The 7,768-nt window shown below is 42.0% G+C and overlaps 1 long non-coding RNA gene across 1 annotated transcript; it reads right to left on the bottom strand.

The window, feature by feature from the left end:
* Window positions 1-491: 491 nt before the first annotated feature.
* On the bottom strand, window positions 492-2,450 carry LOC135549172 (uncharacterized). Its single transcript, XR_010456953.1, has 5 exons — window positions 2,200-2,450; window positions 1,791-1,879; window positions 1,445-1,645; window positions 1,169-1,288; window positions 492-978 (listed from the first exon to the last, which is right to left on the bottom strand). It is a non-coding gene; the product is annotated as an uncharacterized LOC135549172 (long non-coding RNA).
* Between the last annotated feature and the right edge of the window lie 5,318 nt (window positions 2,451-7,768).

Below are 7,768 nucleotides of genomic sequence, written 5' to 3'. Positions count from 1 at the left end.
TTCTTCCTCTGTTTTTATAAATGCACAAGAGATGTGCATTGAAGTACAGATTACTTGTATTTATAATACTACAGTTATAAATGCATGCATTTATAACACTTGGATAATTTACTTCTTTCAAAACGTTTCACATTCTCTACTGGTTGAAATAATGAACCTATCCTGTGTTAATCAGATCAATGCAGATGAAGGGCATTAGATATTGCAATTAACTGGTTTTAGAGTATTTACATGATGCATAGGAAGTATAGTGTTCTGTTTAAGTCATATATGAATTGTAAATCAGCCTTTAACTAGTTAAATCCTTTTTCTAGTCTATTCATTAATGTATAACCATTGATGTCCCAGGACCAAGATTGGTAAACACTGTTGAAGTGTATAATTGTAATACATGCATGCAGACACAGCATCATTCAAAGACTGGAATTTGATACTCCTGGTATTGGATATGACTGAAATAATCTCAGACACTCATACCTGAACTGCACCTTTATTTACCAAGGTAGAATACATGATCGGTGAATATATTAAATGTACAGGCTACAGTGTGGGGATTGATCTCATGCATGGTAATAACTACGTGTATACAACTTGCATCCTTGGCACAAAGTTATATTCTACTCAATCCACAGGCTTCATTAAAATATCAACTTCAAAACCGTCTGAATGACAACTTGCTATGACAGCTGAGGTTTATAGTTAGGTTCTGAACTAATATGTATACCAATTGTTTGGGTCCATACACAGATCAGCTAAATAACTAGCTACACAGCCATACAGGTATTTTCATCCTCCACTGCACAATAAGCAAGAACATAACTACGTTACTTCATATATCTGTATTGCATGGCAAATATCAGCAAGGTAAGCTTCCAAAATTGTACATTCAATTTGCAGTAAATGCTTTAGCTACCTAGATTCTTTACATCCACTGTCACATTATCACAGTGCCTGGTTTTCTGGTTGTTTCAGGAGTCCCTAAGACATTAAACCAGAATTACAATTTCATACGCATGTCACAACACAAAGCTAGCTGACTAATGTTAGCTAGCTTATTCGAGATTTTCGGAAATTAACTTTATGATAAAAAAATATGCATAATAGTTTCTCTAGAATACTGCAAAGATGTACAGTACTCTCCCAAACGGAGGACCTGTCAGATACTCACTGCAGAGTTGGAGAAGGCAATGGATTCGATCTCCACATCCCCATACACGAAGATGGTGTCCACTTGGGTGATTGACATCCGGTGCAGGTACTCCATGAAGTGGGCACCATTCACAATCACCTGGGATAAGACCGGATTTAGGAGAGACAAGAAATCAATGGCACATGGAGAGAAAAAAATAATGGTTTGAATCTTTTTTGCTCTAGAATATTGATACAATTCAATAAGTTGACAGTAAAACAAAAATGTGTAGCCTAAGTATGTGATAAGTCTGACCGAATATGTATCTCGGTTGACCAGGAACAGGAGGGTAAATCGTTCCTCATGGGTATTTAATATTTACGCTCCTCTGGGCCCCACTTCGAGCGCAGCATGGTGTTGCAGGCCACATGTTGTCTGGAATCATCAGATTGGGGGTTGAAGTTGAGGGCTACGTCAGGTACTTCTTTTGAGCCTACAGCCTATTCGCAATGAAACCTACAGAGAGAAAAAAGGGGGCCATATTTTAAAGTGATTAGGTTTAACAAGATCCCTTCTGTGCTGATAGTGAGTGACAAGACTGAGCTAAAGTCGACATGGCTGTCCTACAGTGAAAAAGAGATGTACTACTAGGTAGGTCTACCTCTGGGACCCTGGTAGGATTCTCCCTGTCACAGTGATGGTCTTCCCCTCATGCAGAGCTCCCTGGATACAGCCTGTGAATGGCACGCTCTAGGACATGAAGCAAATAACATTTGACCACGCTGGGTAGCTAATATCATTCACCAGCTAGTAAGTCTGCCTGATAAGGCTAGGAACATTGCAAAACTTTTACATTCACAATGACTACATCAAGCATTTTGTAACCTGTAACAATCTAAGGTGGGTTGCACCAACATGGATTAACTCATAAACTTGTGTAGCAGGCTCAAGGGTGTGGGGTTTCCACGTCACCAAGTTCAATAACAAAACATGCACCAGTAGCACAACTAGAATGCAAATTGGGAGTTTATTAGGGATTTTTGTACAGGAGGGAAGAAGGGGGAATTCACCAATTACTTCAGTCCAGAACCTGTTCTCGTTGTTCGTTCCATTCTTCATTGGTAACCCTAAAACTCAGGTCCTCAGCCAATCCAGTACACAAAGGGGGTAATCTGACAGTCCAGGTCACAACAGGCAATCTCACAGATATTGTTCTCTCTTCATAACTCGCTCTTCATAACCCACATTTTTCTCTCCATTCTCTGCCACTTTATGCAGGCTGCTTCCTCCTTAATCTCCAAGCACTCCCTGGCTTAATGATCCACAGCCTCGCCTCGTTGGGGCAGGAAGTCTATGTAAATCTCTGGGTGGAGCCAGCGCGCTGCAAGATATCTCCCCTCAATAACCACTCCCCTCAATAACCACTCCCCTCAATAACCACTCCCCTCAATAACCACTCCCCTCAATAACCACTCCCCTCAATAACCACTCCCTGCCATCTGCCACACTGTGTTAAATCAAGGTTTATCTATTCATCTTGCCACACCAAATTGTAAACCTAGTTTTAAAATAATCTTAGTTAAATTAAATCCTTTAGTTTTCACTTTAAACCTAGATACATTTTAAGCCTGTTGCTCAATTACATTTTTAAAAAATTATTCATTTAGATGGAATTCTGAACTGCCACTTGAGGTGGTTTAACTGATCAAATGGCAACATATCTACTGTGGAGAGATCTAAACGACAGAGTTCGTCAGAGATTAATTAGAGACAGGTTGAATCCTGTTAGTTTTATGATAATGATGAGTTTAAGGAGATACCGCTTCTCCAAGGACTCTATAATGCAAGTGGAAAGAAAGGTTGGACCAACCATTAAGCATGGGAGTGATAGGAACGAGGCTGTACCCCCACTACTTCAGCTCCTGGTGATGTAAAAGTAAAATAATTACATTATCTTCCATATTCCTAGATACCTTGTAACTGGAGATTCCTTCAAAACGATTGCCTACAGTTAACGTGTAGGGCACTGCAAGGTTGGGTGACCAGGGCCATCTGGGACTGCCTCCTGGAGGAATTCAGGTGTGTGAAGGCTACCTGTGTCCGGCATAACTTCGAGGATGGAGACGAGAACGAGGAGGGGATCTGCAGCTCGCCACCATGTGCCAGAGAAGTCTGCTGCTCTGCAGGATGTTTCAAGGATGGGGTCCAACAATGCAGCAAGAGGCAATCTGTGTACAGGAGATCTTCACCTCCTACTTCTTCAAAGAAGGTTCTGTTCCCTGGCAACACCATAGACTACACTATGCACAACCAAAGGCTCTTTTAAGAGCCATTCACATTGCAATAAGAGTATTCTTCCATTTACTTCGCTATGTCAACTGCAGTTATTCAATTCCGTTTCTCTCCCTTTGATTTCTACTTCTCAGGTGAGGGTGCTGTGATGTCTGTACAAAAACAAAACAATGACACACTCTATAACCCACACCTACACACTCATGTATCAATCTGATTGATGGATTGTGTTGTGCAGTAAGCAGGCTCAGGTGTATTACTGTGGCTCCTTCCACCTTCAAAGAATAGGCAAGAGGACCAACCATGGAGAATAGTGAGACACTTAATAATATATATATAACTACGCTATATTGTTTGTCCTCATGTGTCCGTTTATGTTTTGCAGCATAAAGTACTCTGCAGCCACTTAGTGTGGTGTGGACACCAGGTGAGGCCACACAGATTCCTGTTGAACACTGTCTCTTGAACTACCTTATTTTCTCAATAACAGTCTCTCTCCTTCACTTCATCCCTCTATCCTCTTCTCCCTAAATCCTCTAGGTTATATTTATGTTTCATTTTATTTCACCTTTATTTAACCAGGTAGGCTAGTTGAGAACAAGTTCTCATTTGCAACTGCGACCTGGCCAAGATAAAGCATAGCAATTCGACACATACAACAACACAGAGTTACACATGGAATAAACAAAACAGTCAATAATACAGTAGAACAAAGGAAACAAAAAGTCTATATACAGTGAGTGCAAATGAGGTAAGATAAGGGAGTGAAGGCAATAAATAGGCCATGGTGGCGAAGTAATTACAATATAGCAATTAAACACTGGAATGGTAGATGTGCAAGTAGAGATACTGAGGTGCAAAGGAGCAAGATAAATAAATAAATACAGTATTGGAATGAGGTAGGTAGATAATGGGCTGTTTACAGATGGGTTATGTACAGCTGCAATATAAGCTGTGTCGCTGAAGCCCTCCCGCATCTGAACTGCAACATAAAAATGTAGAACCAGGAACAGATATAGCCCTTGGTTTACTCCAGACCTGACTGCCCTTGGCCAGCACAAAAACATCCTGTGGCGTACTGCATTAGCATCGAATAGCCCCCTTGATATGCAACATTTCAGGGAAGTTAGGAACCAATATACACAGGCAGTTAGGAAAGCAAAGGCTAGCTTTTTCAAACAGAAATTTGCATCCTGTAGCACAAACTCAAAAAAGTTCTGGGACACTGTAAAGTCCATGGAGAATAAGAGCACCAGCTGTCCACTGCACTGAGGCTAGGAAACACTGTCACCACCGATAAATCCACGATACTTGAACATTTAAATAAGCATTTTTCAACAGCTGGCCATGCTTTCCACCTGGTTACCCCTACACCGGTCAACAGCCCTGCACCTCTCACAGCAACTCGCCCACGCCTCCCCATTGCTCATTCACTCAAATTCAAATAGCTGATGTTGTGAAAGAGCTGCAAAATCTGGACCCCTACAAATTAGCCGGGCTAGACAATCTGGACCCTCTCTTTCTAAAATGATCTGCCGAAATGGTTACAACCCCTATGACTAGCCTTTTCAACCTCTCTTTCGTATCGTCTGAGATACCAAAAGATTGGAAAGCTGCCGCGGTCATACCCCTCTTCAAAGGGGCAGACACTCTAGACCCAAACTGCTACAGACCTATATCTATCCTACCCTGCCTTTCTAAGGTCTTCAAAAGCCAAGTCAACAAACAGATCACCGACCATTTCGAATCTCACCATACCTTCTCCGCTATGCAATCTGGTTTCCGAGCTGGTCATGGGCAGACTCAACAGCCTTGGTTTCTCAAATGACTGCCATGCCTAGTTCACCAACTACTTCTCAGATAGAGTTCAGTCTGACAAATCGTAGAGCCTGTTGTCTGGACCTCTGGCAGTCACTATGGGGGTGCCATAGCGTTAAATTCTCGGGCCGACTCTCTTCTCTGTATACAACAATGATATATTTTGCTGCTGGTGATTCCCTGATCCACCTCTACGCAGACGACACCATTCTGTATACTTCTGGCCCTTATTTGGACACTGTGTTAACTAACCTACAGACGAGCTTCAATGCCATACAACTCTCCTTCGGTGGCCTCCAACTGCTCTTAAATGCAAGGAAAACTAAGTGCATGCTTTTCAACTGATAGCTGCCTGATAACCTCTGCTTCCAGACTCACATTAGGCATCTCCAATCCAAAATTAAATCTAGAATCTGCTTCCTATATCACAACAAAGCATCCTTCATTCATGCTGCCAAACATACCCTCGTAAAACTGACTATCCTACCGATCCTTGTCTTCGCCGATGTCATTTACAAAATAGCCTCCAACACTCTACTCAACAAATTGGATGCAGTCTATCACAGTGCCATCTGTTTTGTCACCAAAGCCCCATACACTACCCACCTGTCACGTTCTGACCTTTTGTTATGTCTTTGTTTTAGTATGGTCAGAGCGTGAGTTGGGTGGGTTGTCTATGCTGGTGGCCCTCTCGGTAGGTGTGGATGAAGTGACAGATTTCTGGCAACAGCTGCTTCACCAGCATGGTCTCGTCCAGACGCATGCAGTCCTTCGGTTGCTGAGGGATGGAGGGAAGGGAGAAGAGGAGGAAAGGAGGAAGGAAAGGTTAGAGGTCAAAAAGAAGAAGACCTTTAAATCGATGTCCACACTGCCCTCTTAACCTAGAGGAGAGAAACCACTGATAGCTGAGGATGAGGATCAAAGCCATCCCACAGAGAGAATGGTCAGTCAGGCTCCAGTGACAAGGCTGGCATCCCTGAACAACTACACCATGGACAGTGCGGAGCACCACTAAAGCAGAGAGAGCACTGCTTAAAAATGAAGTCACACATTCAGTGTTCTCTAAGCGCCTACTTTTCCACTTCATAAATTATCTAGGATTCTTTTAATTTCAAAAGTTCAATTCCCTCGTCAGAAAAGTCTGTATAGCCTTCTCCCGCTAGAACGAACGATACACCGTACATCTTCTAGTAATCTATTGACAGAACAGACGCCTGTCAGTCACAAAGTGAGCGATGACAGGGTAACTGCTGGTCTGCTGTCTGTCCTGCCTCTCGGTATCCATGTTATTTATGTTTGCTGTGGTTGGCTGCAGTCAAAATGTATTTTCACGGAGCAGGGAGAGCATGGCGCTTCATCGTCCCCTGTGAGTGAATTTACAAGTCCCATGTAAGTGGTAACAATTAGTTGAAATCCACTTAATTAATGTTTAGCGCAAATTAATGTAATTTATTTAGCGTGTTTCATATAGCCAGCCAAGGAGTCAGGGCGCAAAGGCTATTTACTGTGCTTTGATTGACGACCGAACAGCAAGTGTTTAACAGGAGACTAGTTTATAAAAAGGTGTCGAACTGACTGAATAAAGTCAATATCCTATATCCCTTTGCTATTTATACAACATAGTTAAATGTCCATGGTATCGCATCGGGACAAGTAAACCAAATCTTGCTTTTATTTTCCTAAGATTTGAAGTCCATGTCGACACTTGCCAGTGTCCGCTAAAGCCATTTTTGAACGGATCTTTTAGGTGAATGTCGAGTAGGAGAGAGAGCTGTTCATTTGGCTCCCTAATTTACATAGTGGTAGGCTACTACTGCTTTTTGCCGATGATCTGCAGATACATTATGAAAACATTTAATTATGATGTTGAATCCTCACTGCAGGAACAATAGGTAGCAGAGAGAGAGCCTCATTTTGGTCCAAAATACTGCTGATGCTTTCTGTGTAGCCAAGCACATGTTTAACCTGCTTCATTCTTCAAGCATACCTGTAGGTCTATAATGGGCCCCTGACTTCATATAAAATGGGGGTGCACAATCTGTGGGTCATCCCCCTGAAAATGTTGTTTCTCAACAAGGAATCCATGTTTACTTTACAGAACACAACCTTTTGTCTTAGGTTTTTGCCACAATAAATTCAAAGAGTAGACTACACTAGTTTTTCTGACAAATCTACTGCCTTCCCTCAAAGTCCACCCGCAGTGATTGATTGACAGGTCTGACCCCCGACCAACTCTGTGACTCACAAGCAACCTGCTCCCTCCCCTGACAATTCCACCCACAGTGATTGACAGGCCAAACTGTTAAAGGGATAGTTCATCCAAATTAAGGTCCACAGTCAGAGCCAATAAAATACATAATTTGAAGAACCAACATCGTGGCAATTCATATCTTGCAGTAAAACTAGCAGAAAATGTAAAACAAAAGGTTATCTTACTTAGAAAATAGTCCTGAACATATTAGGGTCAGGACAATACCAGTTTCACGATAGTATCATGGCAAGGAAACAAAACAAGAAGCGGATTTAACT

The sequence above is a fragment of the Oncorhynchus masou genome, chromosome 12 (assembly GCF_036934945.1).
Source record: "Oncorhynchus masou masou isolate Uvic2021 chromosome 12, UVic_Omas_1.1, whole genome shotgun sequence".
Lineage (NCBI taxonomy): Eukaryota > Metazoa > Chordata > Actinopteri > Salmoniformes > Salmonidae > Oncorhynchus > Oncorhynchus masou.
This window is presented reverse-complemented; position numbering and strand designations above follow the sequence as displayed.